This window comes from Pongo pygmaeus, chromosome 14 (genome assembly GCF_028885625.2).
Source record: "Pongo pygmaeus isolate AG05252 chromosome 14, NHGRI_mPonPyg2-v2.0_pri, whole genome shotgun sequence".
In the NCBI taxonomy this organism is placed as follows: Eukaryota; Metazoa; Chordata; class Mammalia; order Primates; family Hominidae; genus Pongo; species Pongo pygmaeus.
The window spans coordinates 14,552,800-14,578,953 of NC_072387.2; positions in this window are offsets into that span (position 1 = coordinate 14,552,800).

Here is a 26,154-nt window from a genome sequence, read left to right on the forward strand (position 1 = left end):
CAAAAAACTCCACTCCATTAAGCTCCATGCCAATCCATTCCATTTCACACCACTCCACTCCTCTACACCGCACTCCATTCCATTCCATTCCATCTTATTCCTTTTCACTCCACTCAACTAAATTCCACTCCAGTCCACTCCACTCCATTAAATTCCATTCCATTCGACTGCATTCCATTCCATGCCATTCTTTCAAAAAGATCTCAATCTGTCCCCCAGGCTGGATTGCAGTCACACAATCTCAGCTCACATTTCATTTCACCATTCCATTCCATTTCACTCCACTCCACTCCCCTCAACTCCACTCCATTCCATTCCATTCCACTCCATACCACTCCACTCCACTCCACTACACTGAACTCCATTACATTCCATCCCTTTCCATTCCACTCCATTCCACTCCACTCCACTCCACTCTGCTCTACTCAAATCCACACCCTTCCATTCCATTCCATCCCATTCCACTCCAATCCATTCACCTCCACTCCAATCTACTCCACTCCACTCAACTCCACTTCATTCAATTCAATTTCATTCCATTCCACTCCATTCCATTCCATTCCCTTCTTTCAACATGATCTTACTCTGTCACCCACGCTGGAGTGCAGTGGCACCATTCCTTTCCATTCCATTCCATTCCATTCCATTCCATTCCACTCCATTCTTCTCCACTCCACTCCACTCCACTCAATTCCATTTCACTCCATTCCACTCCACTACACTCCAATCTACTCCTATCCACTCCACTGCAGTCCATTCCATCCCATTCCATTCCACTCCATTCCACTCCACTCCACTCCACTCCACTCCATTCCATTCATTTCTACTCCATTCCATTCCATTCCTTTCTTTCGACACGATCTCACTCTGTCACCCACGGTGGAGTGCAGTCACATGATCTCAGCTCGCATTTCATTTCACCTTTCCATTCCATTCCATTCCATTCCACTCCATTCCACTCCAATCCGTTCCGTTCCATTAAACTCCTCTACTTTCCACTCCTTTCCATTCAATTACTTTCATTCCATTTCACTCCATTGCATTACACTCCATTCCATTCCATTCCGTTCCATTCCATTCCATTCAATTCCTTTCCATTCCTTTCCATTCCATTCCATTCCATTCCATTCCATTCCATTCCGTTCCACTCCACTCAACTCTATTCCATTCCATTCCATTCCTTCATTCCATTCCATTCCATTCCACTCCATTCCATTCCATTCCATTTGTTTTCTCGACAGAATCTCACTCTGCACTAAGGCTGGAGTGCAGTAGCACAATCTCAGCTCACATTTAATTTCACCATTCCAGTCCATACTATTCCATTCCATCCCTTTGCGTTCCACTCCATTACTCTCCACTCTGCTCCAGTCCACTCTACTCTACTCTATTCCACCCCGCTGCTCTCCTCTCTGCTCCACCCCATTCCATTCCATCCCATCCCATTCCTCTCCACTCTTCTACACTGAACTCCTCTCCATTCGATCACATTCCATTCAACTCCATTCTACTCCACTCCACTCTGCTCCACTCCACTCCACTCCAATCCCCTCCACTCCACTCCACTCCACTCCATTCATTTCTCTTCCTCTCTATTCCATTCCCTTCATTTCTTTGGATATTATCTCACTCTGTCACCCAGGCTAGATTGCAGTTGGACAATCTCAGCTCACATTTCTATTCAGAATTCCATTCCTTTGTATCCATTTAATTCCATTCCACATCACTCCACTCCACTCCTTTCCATTCCATGCGCCTCTATTCCACTCCATTCCTTTCCATTCAATTCCATTTCATACCATTCCACTCCATGCCACTCCACTCTACTCCACTACACTCGATCCCAGTCAATCCCATTCCATTCCAGTCCATTCCAGTCCATTCCACTCCACTCCACTCCACTCCACTCCATTCCATTCCATTCCATTCCATTCCTTTGTTTTCACTCGACAGGATCTCATGCTGTAACCATGGCTGAAGTGCAATGTCCCAATCTCAGCTCACATTTCATTTCACCATTCAATTCCATTGCATTGCATTTCATTCCATTCCATTCCATTCCATTCCATTCCATTCCATTCCATTCCATTCCATTGCATTCCACCCCATTCCATTCTACTCCACTCAACTCCACTCCACTCCATTCAATTGCACTCCACACCACTCCATTCTCCATTCCATTCCATTCAAGTCCATTCCAATCCACTCCACTCCACTCCACACCACTCCACTTCACTCCAATTCACTAAACTCTACTCTACTTCATTCCATTCCATTCCATTCCATTCAACTCCACTCCACTCCACTCAACTCCATTCCATCCTATTTCATTTCAATCAATTCAGCTCCACTCCACTCCACTCCAGCCACTCCTTTCCATTCCACTCCATCCTATTCCATTCAACTCCATTCCACTTCACTCCACTGCACTCCACTGCATTCCATTCCATTCCATTCTTTCGACAAGTTCTCACTCTCTCACCCAAGCGGGAGTGCAGTAGCGCCATCTTAGCTCACATTTTATTTCAAAATTCCATTGCCTTCCATTGCATTTCATTCCATTCCATTCCAATCCATTCTATTCAATTCCATGGCATTGCATTTAATTCCATTCCTTTCTACTCCATTCCACTCCACTCCACTCCACTCCTCTCCACTCCATAACCATCCATCCCATTCCATTCCATTTCATTCCACTCCATTTCACTCCACTCCACTCCTCTACATGCCATTCCACCCCATTCCTTCCCACTCCATTCCACTCCTCTCAACTCCTCTACATTGAACTCCACTCCTCTCCAGTCCACTCCACTCCATTCCATTGCATTGCATTCCACTCCATTCCGTTCCATTTCTTTCTTTCGACAGGATCTCACTCTGTATACTGGCTGGAGTACACTGGCACAATCTCAGGTCTCATTCCATTTAACCATTCCATTCCATTCCATTCCATTCGATTCCAATCCATTCCACTCCTTTCCACTCTACACTGCACTTGACTCCATGCCATTCCAACCCACTTCATTCACCTCCATTCCACTCGACTCCACTCTAACCCACTCCACTTCAATCCACTCCCTTCCATTCCATTCCATCCCATTCCATTCCACTACATACCACTCCAATTCACTCCACTCCACTCCATTCCATTCCATTCCACACCATTCCATTACATTCCTTTCTTTAGACAGGATCTGAGGCTGTCACCCAGGCTAGAGTGCAGTGTCACAATCTCAGCTCACATTTCTTTTCACCATTCCATTCAGTTGCATTCCATTCCATTCCACTCCATTCCATTCCATTCCACTCCACTCCCCTCCATTCTGTTCCATTCCATTCAACTCCACTCCACTAAACTCGTCTCCATTCCATTCTATCCCATTCCATTTCACTCCATTTCACATCACACCAGGCCACTCCACTCGACTCAATTCCATTCCACTCCTGCACATTCCATTACACTCCATTCCCGTCCACTCCACTCCACTGCATTCCATTGCATTCCATTCCATTCCATTCCACTCCACTCCCTTCCATTCCTTTCTTTCCACAGGATCTCATTCTGTCACCCAGGCTGTAGAGCAGTGGAACTATCTGAGCTCACATATCATTTCACCATTCCTCTGTTTTCCATTCCATTCTGTTCCATTCCATTCCATAACAATCCACTCAACACCATGCCACTCCAATCCACTCAACTCCATTCCATTCCATTCCATTCCATTCCATTGCATACCACTGCATTCCACTCCACTCTACTCCAGTCCACTCCACTCCACTCCATTCCACTCCACTCTACTCCAGTCCACTCCACTCCACTCCATTCCATTCTATACATTTCCATTCCACTCCGTTCTTCTCCACACCAGTGCACTCCACACAACTTCACTCCAGTCCACTCCACTCCACTCCATTCCTTTATCCCATTGAATCGCATTCCTGTCAACTCCACTCCACTCCACTCCACTCCATTCCATTCTTTCCGATTCCATTACACTCCATTCTACTCCACCCCAATCCACTCCATACAACTCCACTCCACTCCACTCCTTTCCATTCCATCCTAATTCATTCCACTCCATTACACTCCACTCCATTCCAGCCCGCTCCACTCCACTCCATTCCATTCCATTCCATTTCACTCCATTCCATTCCATTAATTTCTTTCGACAGGATCTCACTCAGTCACTCTGGCTGGAGTGCAGTGGCAGTCTCAGCTCACACATCATCTCACCATTCCATTCCATTCCATTCCATTCCCTTCCATTCCATTGCAACCCATTCCACTCCACTCCGCTCCACTCCAAACAACTCCACTCAATTTTACAGTAGTTTGGTACATTCCATTCCACTCCATTCCACAGCAGCCCACTCCTCTCCATTACACTATACTCAATTTCGTTCCATTACGTTCCATTCCATTCCATTCCGCTCCATTGCATTCCATTCTTTTCTTTTGTGATTATATCACTCTGTCACAGGATACAGTCCAGTGGCACTATCTCAGCTCACATTTCACTTCACCATTCCTTATATTTCATTCCATTCCATTCCATTCCATTCCATTCCATTCCATTCCATTCCATTCCACTCCACTCCAGTCCACCCCACTCCACCCCACCCCACTCCACTTCACTCCACTCCATTCCATTCCATTGCATTCCATTCCACTCCTCTCCATTCCATTCAAGTCCACTCCATTCCATGTCACCCCACTCCAGTCCATGGCACTCCACTCCAGTCCATTCCATTCCGTCCCTCTCCAATCCACTCCACTCCACTGCATTCCACTTCATTCCACTCCTCTCCACTCCACTGCATTCCACTCCATTCCATTCCACTGCATTCCATTGCATTTTTTTATTTCGACAGGATTTCACTGTATCACCCATGTTGGAGTGCAGTGGCACAATCTCAGCTCACACTTCATTTCACCATTCCAATCCATTCCATTCCATTCCATTCCATTGCGGTCCACTCCACTCCACTCCACTACATTCCACTCCACTCCTCTTCTATCCAATCTGTTCCATTCCATTCCATTCCATTCCATGCCATGCCATGCCATGCCATGCCATGCCATGCCATTCCATTCCATTGCACTCCATCCCACTCCACACGACTCCGCTCCACTCCATACCATCCCATTCCATTCCACTCCTAAATCCTCCACTCCACCCTATTCCATTCCATTCCTCTCCATTCCATTTCATTCCATTCCATTCCACTCCATTCCGTTTCATTAAATTCCATTCCATTGCATTCCACTCCACACCACTCCACCACACTCCACTCCACTCCATTCCACTCCACTGCATTCCATTCCATTCCGTTCCATTCCATTCCATTCCATTCCATTCCATTCCATTCCATTCCACGCCACTCCAGTCCACTCCACTCCACTCCACTGTACTCCATTCCATTCTATTCCATTCCATTGCTTTCATTCGACAGGATCTCTCTGTCTCACAGGCTGCAGTGCAGTGGCACAAATTCTGCTCATTTTTCATTTAAATACTCCATTCCATCCCGTTCCATTCCTCTCCATTTGACTCCACAAGACTCCACTATTTTCCACTTCACTCCATTCCATTCCATCTCATTCCTTTCAACTGCATTCCACTCCAGTCCACTCCACTCCAATTCATTGCATTCCTTTCCATGCGATATCACTCCATTACATGCAATTCCTTTCTTTCAACAGGCTCTCACTCTGTCACCCAGGCTGGAGTGCAGTGGCAAAATCTCAGCTCACATTTCATTTTACCATTCCATTCGATTCCCTTCCCTTCCATTCCATTCCATTCCATTCCATGTGACTCCACTCCAGTCCACTCCACTCCATTCCATCCCTTTCCATTCCAGTACAGTCAACTCCACTCCACTCATCTCCACTCCACTCAACTCCAATCCGCTTCATCTCATTCCATTCCACTTCTTTCCAGTACACTCCATTCCACTCCAATCTGCTCCACTGCATTCCATTCCATTCCATTACACTCTGTTCCATTCCATTCCTTTCTTTTGACAGGATCTCACCTGTCACCAGTGCTGGAGTGCAGTGGAACATTTTCAGCTCAGATTTCATTTCACCATTCCAATCCATTCCATTTCACTTCACTCCACTCCAGTCCACTCCACTTCACTCTTTTCCACTCCATTCAACTCCACTTCACTCCACTCCTCCCCATTCCATTCCATCCCATTCTATTTCACTCCACTCCTTTCCACTCCATTCCACTCCATTCCATCCCATTCCATTCTACTCCAATCCATTCCACTCCAATCCATTCCATTCCATCCCATTCCATTCCACTCCATTTCACTTCACTCCACTCCACTCCATTCCATTCTACTCCATTTCACTTCACCCCACTCCACTCTACTCTATTCCATTCTACTCCATCTCATTCCATTCAACTCCATTCCCCTCCAATCCACTCCACTCCAGTTTACTCCACTCCACTCCTTACACTCTATTCCATTCCATTCCATTCCATTCCATTCCATTCCATTCCATTCCACTCCACTCTATTCCATTCCATTCTATTCCACTCCATTCCCTTACATTCCATTCTTTCGACAGGATCTCTCTCTGACACCCAGGCTGGAGTGCAGTGGAAAAATGAAAGGTCACATTTCAATTCGCCATTCCATTGCATTTCATTCCATTCCATAACAATCCACTCCACTCCACTAAACTACACTCAACTCCATTCCATTCTATTCCATTCTATTCCATTCCATTCCATTCCATTCCATTCTATTCCACTCCAGTCCACTCCATTCCATTCTATACGTTTCCATTCCACTCCATTCTACTCCACGGCAGTCCATTCCACACAACTCTTCTCCAATCTACTTCACTCTATTTAATCCCATTTCATCCCATTCCATTCCACTCCACTGCACTCCACTCCACTGCACTCCACTCCACTCTCCTCCTTTCCATTTCCTTCTCTCCGATTCCATTCCACTCCATTCTACTCCATGCCTGTCCACTCCACACAACTCCAATCCACTGAAGTCCATTCCATTCCATCCCATTTCATTCCAGTCCATTCCACTCCACTCCACTCCATTCCGTTCCATTCCATTCCATTCCATTCTGCTCTGTTCCATTCCGTTCCGTTCTGTTCCATTCCATGCCATTCCCCTTCCTTCCATTCCATTCCTCTCTTTCGAAAGGATCTCACTCAGTCACTCAGGGTGGAGTGCAGTGGCACAATCCCAGCTCACACTTCATCTAACCATTCCTTTCCATTCCATTCCATCCCATTCCACTCCACTCCATTCCACTGCACTCCACTACATTCCATTCCATCCCATTCCATTGCACTCCAGATAATCCCACTCAACTCCCTTACTTTCTATTCCATCCAATTCCATTCTACTCCATTCCACTCCACTCCACTCTTGTCCACTCCACTCCGCTCCATTCCATTCTATTCCATTCCACTCTATTCCATTCCATTCCTCTCTTTCAATAGGATCTCATTCCATCATGCAGGCTGTAGTGCAGTGGCACAATCTCATCTCACGTTTCATTTCATCATTCCTTTCCATTCCATTACATTCCATTCAATTGCTTTCCACTCCACTCCACTCCACTACACACCATTCCATTCCATTCCATCCAATTCTATTCGACTGAATTCCACTCCACTCTTCTCCACTCTACTCCTTTCCATTCTATCCCAATCCATTCAACTCCATTCCACTGCACAACACGACACAATATTCCACTGACAGCACACCACTGCACTCAATTTCATTCCATTCCTTTCTTTCTACAATATGTCGCCTGTCACCCAGGCTGGAGTGCACTGGCGCAATCTCAGCTCACATTTTATTTCGCCATTCCTTTCCATTCCATTCCAATCCATTCCATTCCATTCTATTCCATTCACCTCCACTCCACTGTACTCCACTCCATTACTCTTCACTCCATTCCATTCCATCCCATTCCTTGCCACTCCATTCCACTCCACTCCACACCACTCCTCTCCTTCTCACTCCCCTCAGTTCCATTTCACCCCATCCCATTACATTCCATTCTATTCCACTCCACTCCACTAGACTCCACTCCATTCCATTCCATCCCATTCCATTCCATTCCACCCCACTCCACTCCACTCAACTCCATTTCTGTCCATTCCATTCCATTCCATTACACTCCCCTCCAATCCACTCCACTCCTCTACACTCCATTCCATTCAATTACTTCCATTCCATTGCACTCCACTCCACTCCATCACACTCCACTCCACTCCATTCCATTACACTCTATCCGTTAGCATTCCTTTCAATTCCACTGAACTCCACTCCACTGCACTCCACTCCACTCCACTCCACTCTCTTCTATTCAATTCCATTGCATTCCCCTCTATTGCAATCCATTCCTTTCTTTCGACAGGATCTCTCTCAGTCCCCCAGGCTGGAGTGCAGTGGCACAATCTCAGCTCACCTTTCATTTCTCCATTCCATTCCATTCGATTCCATTCCATTGCATTCCATAACATTCCATTTTAGTCTTCTCCACTCCACTCCTCTCCACTCCACTCCTCTCCACTTCATTACATTCTATTCCATTCCACTCCATTCCATTCCTTTCTTTCAAAAGTATCTCAATATGTCTCCCAGGCTGGAGTGCAGTGGCAGAATCTCAGTTCACATTTCGTTTCACCATTCCTTTCCATTGCATTGCATTCCATTCCATTCCATTGCATTGCATTGCATTCCATTCCATTCCATTTGACTCCATCTATGTCATTCCACTCCACCAGATTCAATTTCATTCCTTTCCATTAGAATCCACTCCACTAAACTCAACTCTCCCCTACTCCACTGCACTCCATTCCATTCCCTCAAATTTCATTTCATTCCATTCCACGCCACCCTACTCCACTCAACTCCGGTCCACTCCAGTCCATTCCATTCCACTCCACTCCATTCCACTCCACTCCAATCCCCTCCACTCCCATCCATTCCATTCCGTCCCTTTCCATTCCATTCGACTCCACTCCATTCCAATCCATTACATCCCTTTCTATGCCACTGCAGTCCACTCCACTCCACTCCACTCTATTTAATTCCATCCCATTCCATTCCACTCTATTTCATCCCACTACACTCCTTCCGCTCCACTCCTTTCAATTCCATTCCATTCCATTCCACTACACTTCACCCCATTCCACTCCTTCCACTCCACTCCATTCCATTCCATCCCATTCCATTCCACTACATTTCACTTCACTGCACCCCACTTCTCTCCGCTACACTCCACTACACTCCATTCCATTTGATTCTACTCCATCCCATTCTGTTCCACTCCATTCCCCTCCACCCCATTCCACTCCACTGCAGTCCATTCCATTTCCCTCCAATTCACTCCACTCCACTCTACTCCCATCCATTTCATTGCATTCTTTTCCTTTCCACCCAAATCTACTCCATTCCACACCACTCCACTCCACTCCATTCCGTTCCATTCCACTCCATTCCATTCCATTCCTTTCTTCCCACAGGATCTCACTCTGTCACAAAAGCTGGATTGCAGTGGCGCAATCTCAGCTCACATTTCTTTTCACCATTCCATTTCATTCAATTCCATCCCATTCCATTCTATACTATTTCATTCCAATCAACTGCACTCCAATCCATTCCATTCTACTCCATGCCATTCCACTCAACTCCATTGCAATCCACTCCACTCCACTTCACTCCACTCCACTCAATTCCATTCCATTCCATTCCTTTTGACTCCATTGCATTCCATTTCTTTATTTCGTCAGAATATCACTGTGTCACACAGGCTGGAGTGCAGTGGCACAATCTCAGTTCACATTACATGTCACTTTCCATTGCATTGCATTCTATTGCATTGCATTAAATTGCTTTCCATTCCATTCCATTCCATTGCATTCCATTACATTCCATTACACTCCTTTCCAATCCACTCCACTCCACTCCACTACATTCCATTACATCTGATTCCATTCCACTCCATTCCACTCCTCTCCACTCCACTGCTCTCCACTCCAATACATTCCAATCCATCCCATTCCATTCCGCCCTCTTCCACTGCACTACACTCCATCCCACTCCACCCTAGTTCATTCCATTCGATTCCATCCCATTCCATTCTTCTCCATTCCACTCCACACCACTTCACTCCAATCCATTCCATTCCACTCCAGTACCTTCAATTCGTTTCCATTCCATTCCACTGTATTACTTTCCATTTATTTCTTTCGAGAGCTTCTCACTCTGTCACTCAGCCTGGAGTTCAGTGACACAATCTCAGCTTCCATTCCATTCCACTCCACTCCACTCCACTCCACTCCACTCTATTCTACTCCACTCTACCTCACCCCACACCACTCCATTCCATTCCATTCTACTCCACCCCCTTCACCCAACACCACTCCATTGAACACCATTCCAGTCGACTCCATTCTACTCCATTCCATTCAATTCCAATCCACTCCATTCCATTCCACTCCATTAAAATCTACTGCTTTCCATTCAATTCCACTCCACTGCAATCCACTCCATTCCATTCCAATCCATTCCATTCCATTCCTTTCCATTACATTCCACTCCACTCCAGTCCATTCCAATCTGTTCCATTCCTTTTGACTCCATTCCTTTCCATTCCTTTCCATGACATACCACTCCACTCCTCTCCATTCCATTCTATTCCATTCAATTAGACTCCATTCCATTCCACTCCTTTCCATCACATTCCACTCCACTCCAGTCCATTCCATTCTATTTAATTCCATTCGATTCCATTCCATTCCATTCCACTCCATTCCAGCCCACTCTACTCCAATCCACTGCAATCTAATCCAATCCATTCCATTCCATTCCTCTTTACTCCATTCCATGCCATTCCATTCCACTCCATTCCAGGCCACTCCATTCCACTCCACTCCATTCTATGCCACTCCATTCTATTCCAAACCACTCCATGCCACTTCACGAAACTCCACTCCACTCCACTCCACTCCACTCCATTTAATTCCACTTCGCTCCAATCCACTGCACTCCACTCCATTCCACTCCATTCCATTCCACTCCACTCCATTCCACACCACTCCACTCCAATCCACTCCACTCTCTTCCATTCCATTCCACACCATTCCACTGCATTCCAATCCACTCTAATCCACTCAAATCCATTACATTTCATTCCACTGCACTCCATGCTATTCCATTCCAATTCACTCCATTCCATTGCACTCCACTCCACTCCACTATACTCCACTCTACTGCATTTAATACCAGTCCTTTCCATTTCACTCCATTCAACACCACTCCACTCGATTCCACCCAACTCCATTCCATTCCACTCCATTTCTTCCAACCCACTCCATTCCACTCCATCTCATTCCATTACACTCCATTGCATTCCACTCCACTCCACTCCGTTCCATTCCATTCCATTTCACTCCACTCCATTGCACATCATTCCACTCCATTCCACTCCACTCCACTCCATTCCATTCCAATCCATTCCATTCCACACCACTCCTTCCACTCGACTCCTTTCCAGTCCTCTCCTCTCCATTCCACTCCACTCCACTCCACTCCCTTCCACTCCACTCCATTCCATTCCACTCCACTCCATTCCACTCTATTCCTTTCCACTGCACTCCACTCCACTCCTTTCCACTCCATTCCGTTCCACTTCATTCCAATCCACCCCATTCCATTGCATTCCACTCCATTCAACTCCATTCCACTCTAATCCATTCGAGTCTGCTTGGCTTCATTCTTTTCCATTCCATTCCACTGTACTCCATTCCATTCCACTCCATTCCACTCCATTCTACTTCACTCCACTCCATTCCATTCCATTCCATTCCATTCCTTTCCATTCCATTCCATTCCATTACACTCCATTCCCCTCCACTCCTTCCTCTCCATTGCAGTCCATTCCACTCCGTTCCAGTCCACGGCACTCCACTCCACTCCATTACATTCCATTCCACTGGACTCCACTACATTCGATAGCAATCCATTGCACTCCACTTCATTCCATACCATTCCACTCCGCTCCACTCCATTAGGTTTAATTCCCCTCCATTGCATTCCACTCCATTCCACTCTAATCCACTCCATTCTACTCCACTCAATTGCATTCTTTTCCACTGCACTTCACTCCATTCCACTCCTCTCCACTTCATTCATTTCCATTCCATTCAACTACACTCCACTAAATTCCAATCCATTCCAATCTCTTCCACTCCACTAAACTCCATTCCATTCCTTTCCATTCTATTACACTTCATTCCATTTCTGTCCTTTCCACTTCACTCCACTACATTCCCTTCCACTCCATGCCATTCCATTATACTCCACTCCATTCCATTCCATTAAATTGCACTGCCCTCCATTCCAGTACACTCCACTCCATTCCACTACAATCCACTCCAGTACATTCCATTCCACTCCACTCCATTACATTCCATTACACTGCACACCACTCCATCCACTCCACTCCCCTCCATTCCACTCCATTCCATTCCACTCCATTTCACTCCACTCCATTCCATTCTATTCCACTCCAATCCACTGCATTCCACCCCACTCCTTTCCACTCTACTCTGCTCCATTCCATTGCATTCCATTCTATTTCATTCTATTCTATTCCATTCCATTCCATTCCACTCTCCTTCATGCCATTCCAGTCCGCTCCATTGCATTCCATTCCATTCCATTCCTTTCCATTCCATTCCATTCCATTACACTCCATTCCCCTCCACTCCTTCCTCTCCATTGCAGTCCATTCCACTCCGTTCCAGTCCACGGCACTCCACTCCACTCCATTACATTCCATTCCACTGGACTCCACTACATTCGATAGCAATCCATTGCACTCCACTTCATTCCATACCATTCCACTCCGCTCCACTCCATTAGGTTTAATTCCCCTCCATTGCATTCCACTCCATTCCACTCTAATCCACTCCATTCTACTCCACTCAATTGCATTCTTTTCCACTGCACTTCACTCCATTCCACTCCTCTCCACTTCATTCATTTCCATTCCATTCAACTACACTCCACTAAATTCCAATCCATTCCAATCTCTTCCACTCCACTAAACTCCATTCCATTCCTTTCCATTCTATTACACTTCATTCCATTTCTGTCCTTTCCACTTCACTCCACTACATTCCCTTCCACTCCATGCCATTCCATTATACTCCACTCCATTCCATTCCATTAAATTGCACTGCCCTCCATTCCAGTACACTCCACTCCATTCCACTACAATCCACTCCAGTACATTCCATTCCACTCCACTCCATTACATTCCATTACACTGCACACCACTCCATCCACTCCACTCCCCTCCATTCCACTCCATTCCATTCCACTCCATTTCACTCCACTCCATTCCATTCTATTCCACTCCAATCCACTGCATTCCACCCCACTCCTTTCCACTCTACTCTGCTCCATTCCATTGCATTCCATTCTATTTCATTCTATTCTATTCCATTCCATTCCATTCCACTCTCCTTCATGCCATTCCAGTCCGCTCCATTGCATTCCATTCCATTCCATTGCAATCCACTCCTTTCCATTCTGTCCCACTCCACTCCATTCCAATCCACTCCGCTCCCTTCCACTCCACACCACTCAATTCTTTCCATTGCATTCCAATCCACTCCATTGCATTCCTTTCTATTCTACTCCATTCCAATCCACTCTGATCCATTCCATTCCATTCCAATCCACTCTGATCCATTCCATTCCATTCCACCCCACTCCACTCCATTCCAATCTATTCCTCTCTATTCCTCTCCAGTCCACTCCATGCTTTCCATTGCATTCCAGTCCACTCCATTTCATTCCATTCTACTCTACTCCATTGCAGTCCACTCAATTCCACTCCACTCCGTTGCGTTCCTTTCCATTCAACACCATTCCTTTCCACTCCAGTTCATTCTAGTCAACTCCACTCCATTCCACTCCACTCCAATCCTCTCAACTGCATTTTATTCCACTCTGCTCCATTTCATTCCATTCCACTCCAGTCCACTCTATTCCAATACATTCACTCTATTCCACTCCACTCCACTCCATTCTTCCCAGTCCATTCCATTTCACTCCATTCCATTCCATTCCACTCTACTCAATTCCACTTCACTGCATTCCATTCCTTTCCATTCCACTCCATTCCATTCCACTCCACTCCATTCCAGTCCACTCCACTCCGTTCTTCTCCACTGCACTCCACTAGACTCATCTACATTCCATTCCACTCCACTCCATTCCATTACACTCCACTCAATTCCATTTCAATGCATTCCATTACACTCCTCTCCACTCCCCTCCATTCCATTCAACTCCATTCCACTCTACCCCACTCCATTGTACTCCACTCCACTCCATTCCATTCCTTTCAACTCCATTCCATTCCTTTCCACTCCTCTCTACTTAACTCAACTGCACTCCACTCCAATCCATTCCATTCTATTACTTTCCACTGCTATCAACTCCAATCCATTCCATTCCACACCAGTCCATTCCTTAGCACTCCACTCCTCTCCACTCCACTCCACCCCATTCCATTCCTTTCCACTCCATTCCATTCTATTACTTTCTTTCCACAGGATCTCACTCTGTGACAAATGCTGGAGTGCAGTGGCACAATCTCAGCTCATATTTCTTTTCATCATTCCTTTGCATTCCTTTCCATCCCTTTCCATTCCATGTTTTTTCATTCCACTCTGCTGCAGTCCAGTCCATTCCATTCCACTCCAGCACTTTACATTTGACTCCATTGCAATCCACTCCACTGCACTCCACTCCACTCCATTCCGTTACGTTCCATTCCTTTTCCCTCCATTGAATTCCATTCCTTTCTTTCAACAGGATATTTCTGTCACCCTGGCTGCAGTTCAGTAGTACAATCTCAGCACGCTTTACATGTCACTTTCCATTGCATTGCATTCTATTCCTATGCGTTCTATTGCATTCCATTCCATTTCATTCCACTCCATTCCATTGAATTCCATTCCACTCCTTTCCACTCCACTCCAGTCCACTACGTTCCATTACATCTGATTCAATTCTACTTCATTCCAATCCTCTACACTTTATCCCACTCCAGTGCATTCCATTCCATTCCATCCCATTCCATTCCTCTCCATTCCACTCTATGCCACTTCATTCCACTCCACTCTAGTCCACTGCACTCTTTTCCTTTCCATTCCATTTCAATTCATTCCATTCCATTCCTCTCTTTTGACATTAGCTCACTCTGTCACTCAGAATGAAGCCCAGTGGCACATTCTCAGCTTCCATTCCCTTCCATTGCATTCCACTCCACTGCAGTCCGCTCCAATCCACTCCAGTCCATTACACTCCAGTCCATTCCACTCCACTCCATTCCAAACCACTCCATTCCACTCCATTCCACTCCATTCCATTCCACTCATTTCCACTCCGCTCCACTCCACTTCACACCACTCCATTCAACTCCATTCCATTCCATTCCACTCCATTCCACTCCACTCCATTCCATTCTATCCCCCTCTAATCCACTCCACTGCATTGATTTTCATTCCAATCCATTCCATTCCATTCCATTCCATTCTACTCCATTCCACTTCATTCCATTCCATTCCACTCCACTCCACTCCGTTCCATTCCACTCCATTTGACTCCATTCAACTCCACTCCACTCCACTACAATCTACTGCGGTACATTCCTTTCCATTTCGTTTCATTCCACTGCATTCCACTCTCTTCCATTCCATTCCATTCCACTCCATTCCATTCTCCTACACTCCATTCCATTCCGTTCCATTCCACTCCTTCCCATGACACACCATTCCACTCCATTCCACTCCATTCCAGTCTACTCAATTCCCCTCGACTACATTCCATTCTATTCCACTCCACTCCACTCCAACACATTCCATTTCATTCCATTCCACTCGACTCCATTCCATTCCACTCCACTCCACTCCAGTCAAATCCAGTCAACTCCATTCCATTCCCCTCCATTCCAATCCAATCCATTCCACTCCACTCCATTCCATTCTATTCCACTCCACTCCAATCCACTCCACTACATTGCATTCCATTCAAGTCCACTCCTCTCCACTCCATTCCTTTCTCATCCATTCCATTCCACTCCATTCCACTACACTTCACTCCATTCCATTCCACTCCATTCCATTGCATTCCACTCCACTTGACTCCATTCCACTCCACTCCATTCCAGTCCACTCAACTGCATTCCATTCCATACCACTCCACTCCACTCCATTCTAATCCTTTCTACTCCATTCCTCTCCAATCCACTCCAATCCATTCCATTCCACTCCCTTCCACACCACTCCACTCCATTCCATTCCACTCCACTCCATTCCATGCCATTCCATTCCATTCCACTCAATTCCATTCCGTTCTTCTCCATTCCAGTCCATTCCACTCCACTCCTCTCCACTCCATTCCATTCCATTCCATTCCATTCCATTCCACTGCATACCGTTCCACTCCACTGCATTCCATTCCACTCCATTCCAGTCTATTCCACTCCATTCCACTCCACTCCTCTCTATTCAACTCCATTCCCCTCCATACTACTCCATTCCATTCCAATCCATTCCACTCCATTCCTTTCCATTCCACTACTTGCCACTCTAATCCATTCCATTCCACTCCACTCTACCCCTATCCTATCCAGTCCTTTTCATTCCATTCCACTCCACTCTACCCCTATCCTATCCAGTCCTCTTCATTCCATTCCATTATATTCCACTCCACTCCACTCCTTTCAGTTCCACTTCACTCCACACCAATCTGCTCCATTCCACTCCACTCCATTCCACTCCACTCCATTCCATTCCATTCCATTCCATTCCACTCGACTCCACTCCATTGCACTGCTCTCCTCTCCACTCTATTCCATTCCATTCCACTTCATTCCATTCCGTTCCACTCTACTCCATTCAACTCCAATCCATTCCAGTCAACTCCATTCTCTTCCACTCCATTCGACTCCATTCCACTCCGCCCTACTCCATTCCACTCCACTCCACTCAATTCAATTGCATTCCACTCCATTCCTCTCCATTCCATTCCATTCCACTCCACTCCACTCCATTACACTCCACTTCACTCCTCTCCACTTCACTCCTCACCAATCCATTCCATTCCATTCGTTTCAACTCCAATACTTGCCCTTACACACCCCTCCATTCCACACCTCTGCACTCCACTCCACTCCACACCTCTCCTTTGAATTCCACTCCATTCCTTTCCATTCTTTTTTTTCGAGAGTATCTCACTCTATCACAAAAGATGGAGTGCAGTGGCACAATCTCAGCTCACATTTCTTTTCACCGTTACATTTCATTCCATTCCATCCCATTCCATTCAATACTATTTCACTCCAGTCAACTACACTCCACCCCATTCTATTCCACTCCATCCCCTTCCATTCGGCTCCATTCCAATCCACTCCACTCCACTCCACTCCACTCCACTGTATTCCATTCCATTCCATTCCATTTCACTCTCTTGCATTCCATTCCTTTCTTTCTACAGGATATCACTGTGTCATCCAGGCTGGAGTGCAGTGGCACAATCACAGCTCACATTACATGTCACTTTCCAATGCATTGAATTCCATTCCATTGCATTCCATTGCTTTCCATTCCAATCCATTGCATTCCACTGAATTCCTTTCATTTCCAAAACACTCCTTTCCACTCCACGTAACTCCAGTCCACTACATTCCATGCCATCCTATTCCATTACACTGAATTTCACTCCTCTCCACTCCACTGCACTCCAATCCACTCCATTCCACTCCATCCCATTCTATTCCAATCAATTCCACAGCAATCCACTCCACCCCACTCCATTCCACTCCATTCCATTCCATTCCATGCCACTCTAATCCATTCCATTCCACTCTACACCACCACAATCCTCTCCAATCCACTTCATTCCATTCCATTCCTTTCCACTCCACTCCATTCCACTCCATTCCATTCCACTCCACTCCACTGCATTACACTCGACTCCATTCCACTCCATTCCATTCCATTCCATTCCACTCTACTGCACTCCATTGCACTCCACTCCATTCCACTCCATTAGACTCCATTGCACTCCACCTTACTTCATTCCACTCCACTCCACTCCATTCAATTGCATTCCACTCCATTCCTCTGCATTCCATTCCATTCCACTCCACTTCACTTCACTCCCCTCCTCTTCACTCCACTACAATCCATTCCACTCCATTCGTTTCAATTCCAATACATTCCCTTCGACACCACTTCATTCCACACCACTCTACACTTCTCCACTCCACTCCATTCCATTCCACTCCATTTCATTCCATTCCTTTTTTTCCACAGGATATCACCCTGTCACAAAAGATGGAGTGCAGTGGCACAATCTCAGCTCATATTTCTTTTCACTTTTCCATTGCATTCCATTCCATCCCATTCCATTCAATGCCATTTCACTCCCCTCCACTGCACTCCACTCCATTCATTCCACTCCATCCCATTCCTTTTGGCTCCATTCCAATCCACTCCACTGTACTGCACTCCACTACATTCCATTCTATTTCACTCCATTGCATTACATTCCTTTCTTTCTACATGATATCACTGACATCCAGGCTGGAGTGCAGTGGCACAATCTCAGCTCACATTACATGTCACTTTCCATTGCATTGAAATCTATTCCACTGCATTCCATGGCTTTCCATTCAATACCATTCCATTCAATTCCATTCCATTCCATTGAATTCCATTACACTCCTTTCCACTCCACGTAACTCTAGTGCACTACATTCCATGCCATCCGAATCCATTCCACTGAATTCCACTCCTCTCCACTCCACTGCGCTCCAATCTACTCCACTCCACTCCATCACATTCCTTTCTGATCTATTCCACTGCACTCCACTCCACTCCACTTCACTCCATTCCATTCCACCCCCTTCCATTCCTCTCCATTCCACTCCACTCCACTTCACTCCACTCCACTGCAGTCCACTCCACTCCAATCCATTCCATGTCATTCCATTCCAGTGAATTCCATTCCATTCCTTTCTTTCGACAGTATCTCACTCAGTTATTCATCCTGGAGGGCAGTGGCACAATCTCAGGTTCCATTCCATTCCGTTCCATTCGACTCCAGTCCACTCTACTGCACTCCACCCTACTCCATTACACTGAATTCCACCCCATTCTATTCCACTACATTTCTTTTTTTTTTTTTTTTTTAGGGTAAAAACATTTTTTCTATTTCATATATAAAAGGAAACATCCAATATTTTATCCGAAAAATTACTTTGAATTATAAAATATTTCTATGAAAAAAAACTAACCTATATTTAGTGTATACTTAACCTCAGACTATTTTATTTTATTTTATTTTTTTTTCTTTTATTATTATTATTATTATTATTATTATTATTATTATACTTTAGGTTTTATGGTACATGTGCACAATGTGCAGGTAAGTTACATATGTATACATGTGCCATGCTGGTGCGCTGCACCCACCAACTCGTCATCTAGCATTAGGTATATCTCCCAATGCTATCCCTCCCCCCTCCCCCCACCCCACAACAGTCCCCAGAGTGTGATGTTCCCCTTCCTGTGTCCATGTGTTCTCATTGTTCAATTCCCACCTATGAGTGAGAATATGCGGTGTTTGGTTTTTTGTTCTTGCGATAGTTTACTGAGAATGATGATTTCCAATTTCATCCATGTCCCTACAAAGGACGTGAACTCATCATTTTTTATGGCTGCAAAGTATTCCATGGTGTATATGTGCCACATTTTCTTAATCCAGTCTATCATTGTTGGACATTTGGGTTGGTTCCAAGTCTTTGCTATTGTGAATAATGCTGCAATAAACATACGTGTGCATGTGTCTTTATAGCAGCATGATTTATAGTCCTTTGGGTTTATACCCAGTAATGGGATGGCTGGGTCGAATGGAATTTCTAGTTCTAGATCCCTGAGGAATCGCCACACTGACTTCCACAAGGGTTGAACTAGTTTACAGTCCCACCAACAGTGTAAAAGTGTTCCTATTTCTCCACATCCTCTCCAGCACCTGTTGTTTCCTGACTTTTTAATGATTGCCATTCTAACTGGAGTGAGATGGTATCTCATTGTGGTTTTGATTTGCATTTCTCTGATGGCCAGTGACGGTGAGCATTTTTTCATGTGTTTTTTGGCTGCATAAATGTCTTCTTTTGAGAAGTGTCTGTTCATGTCCTTCGCCCACTTTTTGATGGGGTTGTTTGTTTTTTTCTTGTAAATTTGTTGGAGTTCATTGTAGATCCTGGATATTAACCCTTTGTCAGATGAGTAGGTTGCGAAAATTTTCTCCCATTCTGTAGGTTGCCTGTTCACTCTGATGGTAGTTTCTTTTGCTGTGCAGAAGCTCTTGAGTTTAATTAGATCCCATTTGTCAATTTTGGCTTTTGTTGCCATTGCTTTTGGTGTTTTAGACATGAAGTCCTTGCCCATGCCTATGTCCTGAATGGTAATGCCTAGGTTTTCTTCTAGGGTTTCTATGGTTTTAGGTCTAACATTTAAGTCTTTAATCCATCTTGAATTGATTTTTGTGTAAGTTGTAAGGAAGGGATCCAGTTTCAGCTTTCTACATATGGCTAGCCAGTTTTCCCAGCACCATTTATTAAATAGGGAATCCTTTCCCCATTTCTTGTTTTTCTCAGGTTTGTCAAAGATCAGATACTTGTAGATATGTGGCATTATTTCTGACGGCTCTGTTCTGTTCCATTGATCTATATCTCTGTTTTGGTACCAGTACCATGCTGTTTTGGTTACTGTAGCCTTGTAGTATAGTTTGAAGTCAGGTAGTGTGATGCCTCCGGCTTTGTTCTTTTGGCTTAGGATTGACTTGGCGATGCGGGCTCTTTTTTGGTTCCATATGAACTTTAAAGTAGTTTTTTCCAATTCTGTGAAGAAAGTCATTGGTAGCTTGATGGGGATGGCATTGAATCTGTAAATTACCTTGGGAAGGATGGCCATTTTCATGATATTGATTCTTCCTACCCATGAGCATGGAATGTTCTTCCATTTGTTTGTATCCTCTTTTATTTCCTTGAGCAGTGGTTTGTAGTTCTCCTTGAAGAGGTCTTTCACATCCCTTGTAAGTTGGATTCCTAGGTATTTTATTCTCTTTGAAGCAATTGTGAATGGGAGTTCACTCATGATTTGGCTCTCTGTTTGTCTGTTATTGATGTATAAGAATGCTTGTGATTTTTGCACATTGATTTTGTATCCTGAGACTTTGCTGAAGTTGCTTATCAGCTTAAGGAGATTTTGGGCTGAGACAATGGGGTTTTCTAGATATACTATCATGTCATTTGCAAACAGGGACAATTTGACTTCCTCTTTTCCTAATTGAATACCCTTGATTTCCTTCTCCTGCCTAATTGCCCTGGCCAGAACTTCCAACACTATGTTGAATAGAAGTGGTGAGAGAGGGCATCCCTGTCTTGTGCCAGTTTTCAAAGGGAATGCTTCCAGTTTTTGCCCATTCAGTATGATATTGGCTGTGGGTTTGTCATAAATAGCTCTTATTATTTTGAGGTATGTCCCATCAATTCCTAATTTATTGAGAGTTTTTAGCATGAAGGGTTGTTGAATTTTGTCAAAGGCCTTTTCTGCATCTATTGAGATAATCATGTGGTTTTTGTCTTTGGTTCTGTTTATATGCTGGATTACATTTATTGATTTGCGTATATTGAACCAGCCTTGCATCCCAGGGATGAAGCCCACTTGATCATGGTGGATAAGCTTTTTGATGTGCTGCTGGATTCTGTTTGCCAGTATTTTATTGAGGATTTTTGCATCAATGTTCATCAAGGATATTGGTCTAAAATTCTCTTTTTTTGTTGTGTCTCTGCCAGGCTTTGGTATCAGGATGATGCTGGCCTCATAAAATGAGTTAGGGAGGATTCCCTCTTTTTCTATTGATTGGAATAGTTTCAGAAGGAATGGTACCAGCTCCTCCTTGTACCTCTGGTAGAATTCGGCTGTGAATCCATCTGGACCTGGACTTTTTTTGGTTGGTAAGCTATTGATTATTGCCACAATTTCAGCTCCTGTTATTGGTCTATTCAGAGATTCACCTTCTTCCTGGTTTAGTCTTGAGAGGGTGTATGTGTTGAGGAATTTATCCATTTCTTCTAGATTTTCTAGTTTATTTGCATAGAGGTGTTTGTAATATTCTCTGATGGTAGTTTGTATTTCTGTGGGATCGGTGGTGATATCCCCTTTATCATTTTTTATTGCATCTATTTGATTCTTCTCTCTTTTTTTCTTTATTAATCTTGCTAGCGGTCTATCAATTTTGTTGATCCTTTCAAAAAACCAGCTCCTGGATTCATTTATTTTTTGAAGGGTTTTTTGTGTCTCTATTTCCTTCAGTTCTGCTCTGATTTTAGTTATTTCTTGCCTTCTGCTAGCTTTTGAATGTGTTTGCTCTTGCTTTTCTAGTTCTTTTAATTGTGATGTTAGGGTGTCAATTTTGGATCTTTCCTGCTTTCTCTTGTGGGCATTTAGTGCTATAAATTTCCCTCTACACACTGCTTTGAATGCATCCCAGAGATTCTGGTATGTTGTGTCTTGGTTCTCGTTGGTTTCAAAGAACATCTTTATTTCTGCCTTCATTTCGTTATGTACCCAGTAGTCATTCAGGAGCAGGTTGTTCAGTTTCCACGTAGTTGAGCGGTTTTGAGTGAGATTCTTAATCCTGAGTTCTAGCTTGATTGCACTGTGATCTGAGAGACAGTTTGTTACAATTTCTGTTCTTTTACATTTATTGAGGAGAGCTTTACTTCCAAGTATATGGTCAATTTTGGAATAGGTGTGGTGTCGTGCTGAAAAAAATGTATATTCTGTTGATTTGGGGTGGAGAGTTCTGTAGATGTCTATTAGGTCTGCTTGGTGCAGAGCTGAGTTCAATTCCTGGGTATCCTTGTTGACTTTCTGTCTCGTTGATCTGTCTAATGTTGATAGTGGGGTGTTAAAGTCTCCCATTATTAATGTGTGGGAGTCTAAGTCTCTTTGTAGGTCACTCAGGACTTGCTTTATGAATCTGGGTGCTCCTGTATTGGGTGCATATATATTTAGGATAGTTAGCTCTTCTTGTTGAATTAATCCCTTTACCATTATGTAATGGCCTTCTTTGTCTCTTTTGATCTTTGTTGGTTTAAAGTCTGTTTTATCAGAGACTAGGATTGCAACCCCTGCCTTTTTTTGTTTTCCATTTGCTTGGTAGATCTTCCTCCATCCTTTTATTTTGAGCCTATGTGTGTCTCTGCACGTGAGATGGGTTTCCTGAATACAGCACACTGATGGGTCTTGAGTCTTTATCCAGTTTGCCAGTCTGTGTCTTTTAATTGGAGCATTTAGTCCATTTACATTTAAAGTTAATATTGTTATGTGTGAATTTGATCCTGTCATTATGATGTTAGCTGGATATTTTGCTCGTTAGTTGATGCAGTCTCTTCCTAGTCTCGATGTTCTTTACATTTCGGTATGATTTTGCAGTGGCTGGTACCGGTTGTGCCTTTCCATGTTTAGCGCTTCCTTCAGGAGCTCTTTTAGGGCAGGCCTGGTGGTGACAAAATCTCTCAGCATTTGCTTGTCTGTAAAGTATTTTATTTCTCCTTCACTTATGAAACTTAGTTTGGCAGGATATGAAATTCTGGGTTGAAAATTCTTTTCTTTAAGAATGTTGAATATTGGCCCCCACTCTCTTCTGGCTTGCAGGGTTTCTGCCGAGATATCCGCTGTTAGTCTGATGGGCTTCCCTTTGAGGGTAACCCGACCTTTCTCTCTGGCTGCCCTTAACATTTTTTCCTTCATTTCAACTTTGGTGAATCTGACAATTATGTGTCTTGGAGTTGCTCTTCTCGAGGAGTATCTTTGTGGCATTCTCTGTATTTCCTGAATCTGAATGTTGGCCTGCCTTGCTAGATTGGGGAAGTTCTCCTGGATAATATCCTGCAGAGTGTTTTCCAACTTGTTTCCATTCTCCCCGTCACTTTCAGGTACACCAATCAGACGTAGATTTGGTCTTTTCACATAGTCCCACATTTCTTGGAGGCTTTGCTCATTTCTTTTTATTCTTTTTTCTCTAAACTTCCCTTCTCGCTTCATTTCATTCATTTCATCTTCCAGGGCTGATACCCTTTCTTCCATTTGATCGCATCGGCTCCTGAGGCTTCTGCATTCTTCACGTAGTTCTCGAGCCTTGGTTTTCAGCTCCATCAGCTCCTTTAAGCACTTCTCTGTATTGGTTATTCTAGTTATACATTCTTCTAAATTTTTTTCAAAGTTTTCAACTTCTTTGCCTTTGGTTTGAATATCCTCCCGTAGCTCGGAGTAATTTTATCGTCTGAAGCCTTCTTCTCTCAGCTCGTCAAAGTCATTCTCCGTCCAGCTTTGTTCCGTTGCTGGTGAGGAAATGCGTTCCTTTGGAGGAGGAGAGGTACTCTGGTTTTTAGGGTTTCCAGTTTTTCTGCTCTGTTTTTTCCCCATCTTTGTGGTTTTATCTACTTTTGGTCTTTGATGATGGAGATGCACAGATGGGTTTTTGGTGTGGATGTCCTTTCTGTTAGTTTTCCTTCTAACAGACAGAACCCTCAGCTGCAGGTCTGTTGGAGTACCTGGCCGGCCGTGTGAGGTGTCAGTCTGCCCCTGCTGGGGGGTGCCTCCCAGTTAGGCTGCTCGGGGTCAGGGGTCAGGGACCCACTTGAGGAGGCAGTCAGCCCGTTTTCAGATCTCCAGCTGCGTGCTGGGAGAACCACTGCTCTCCTCACAGCTGTCAGACAGGGACATTTAAGTCTGCAGAGGTTACTGCTGTCTTTTTGTTTGTCTGTGTCCTGCCCCCAGAGGTGGAGCCTACAGAGGCAGGCAGGCCTCCTTGAGCTGTGGTGGGCTCCACCCAGTTCAAGCTTCCAGGCTGCTTTGTTTACCTAAGCGAGCCTGGGCAATGGCGGGCGCCCCTCCCCCAGCCTCGCTGCCGCCTTGCTGTTTGATCTCAGACTGCTGTGCTAGCAATCAGCGAGACTCCGTGGGCGTAGGACCCTCTGAGCCAGGTGCGGGCTATACTCTCCTGGGGCACCGTTTCCTAAGCCCGTCGGAAAAGCACAGTATTCGGGTGGGAGTGGCCCGATTTTCCAGGTGCCGTCTGTCACCCCTGGAAGGGGAACTCCCTGACCCCTTGTGCTTCCCGAGTGAGGCAATGCCTCGCCCCTGCTTCGGCTGGCGCACGGTGCGCTCACCGACTGACCTGCGCCCACTGTCTGGCACTCCCTAGTGAGATGAACACGGTACCTCAGATGGAAATGCAGAAATCACCCGTCTTCTGCATCGCTCGCGCTGGGAGCTGTAGACCGGAGCTGTTCCTATTCGGCCATCTTGGCTCCTCCGCCTATTCCACTACATTTCACACAACTCCATTACATTCCATTCCACTCCACTCCACTCCACTCCACTCCATTCCTTCCAATCCATTCCACTCCACTCCACTCCACTCCATTCCTTCCAATCCATTCCACTCCACTCCATTCCATCATTCCATTCTATTCCACCCCACTACACTCCATTCCATTCCACAACATTCCACTCCACTCCACTCTATTCCGCTCCATTCCTTTCCATTCCATTCCATTCCATTCCATTCCATTCCATTCCATTCCATTCCATTCCTTTCCATTCCATTCCATTCCATTCCATTCCATTCCTTTCCATTCCTTTCCACTCCATTCCACTTCATTTCATTCCACTCAACTCCACTCCAATCCATTCCACTCCACTCCATTCCAATCCATTCCACTCCATTCTTTGCCACTCTATTGCACTCCACTCCATTCCACTCCACTCCACTGAATTCTACTCCATTCTGTCCATACGTTTCCATTATATTTCACTGCATTCCATTCCTCTCCACTCCGCTCCATTCCTCTCCAGTCAACTTCATTCAACTCCACTCCGCTACACTCCACTCCACTCCTCAATATTCTAATTCATTCCATTCCATTCAATTCCATTCCATTCCACTGCACTCTACTCCACTCCACTCCAGTAAAATCCATTCCACTCC